An 861-nucleotide genomic window follows, 5' to 3' on the forward strand; every position below is an offset into this window, starting at 1 on the left:
TTGACAAGTATGAATTGTTTGTTGTTATTTTGTTATGTGTTATTTCATGGTGTCCCTAGTTTCTTTGTTCCATATATAATTTTCTCTGCTGAGCTCATTATATTTATGAATCATGTTATCATTTCCTTTGTTGCTATTGTTTTAGTATTTGCCAAATATTTGTGCTTGTCCTCTTTTTTATTGTGATGTGAAGATTTATCATTTTTCTTTGAGGTTATCCTGTAATTTATAATTTTCTCCCTGAGTTTAGAATAGTCCGTTCTCTCTTGTAACTCTGTTGACTTCCTCAACATTTAAAAGTTCTGTAACTGCACAGTATTTACCCTATTTTTGATTTGTAGTTGTCCTCATTTGCCAGTTTATGTGTCTGGTTCCCTGTTTACAATCTTATAAGTTTATTTTACTTTGGCTATGTGCATAGGTGTGTTGGTTTCTGGGTTATGTAATCCTGTGTATTAATGGCCAGTTGTTGTGTGCTATTATTAGTTATCTGTTCAAAGGATTCCCTTTAGTATGTCTTGTAATGTTGGTCTGGTTTTAACAAATTCTGTTAATTTCTGCTTATCTTTTGGGGTCTCTCCCATTTGTGGTTTGTTGGACTTCCTGAATGGATATATTCTCATCTTTCATCATATCAGGGAAGTTCTCTTCCAGCAAATCTTGGACAATATTCTCAGTGGTTTTCTTTTTCTCTTCCTGTTCTGGAATTGCAATGGCACATAGGTTATTCCTTTTGATGGTATCCCACATGAACCTTAGGCTTTCTTCATTTTGTTTTGATCTTTTTTTCTTTCCAAAGAAATATTCAGGTATTTGTCTTCCATCTCATTAATTCTGTCTTCCATTGATTCGATTCTACTC

Source organism: Orycteropus afer, unplaced genomic scaffold (genome assembly GCF_000298275.1).
Source record: "Orycteropus afer afer isolate SDZICR_OR568_19922 unplaced genomic scaffold, OryAfe1.0 scaffold00051, whole genome shotgun sequence".
Lineage (NCBI taxonomy): Eukaryota > Metazoa > Chordata > Mammalia > Tubulidentata > Orycteropodidae > Orycteropus > Orycteropus afer.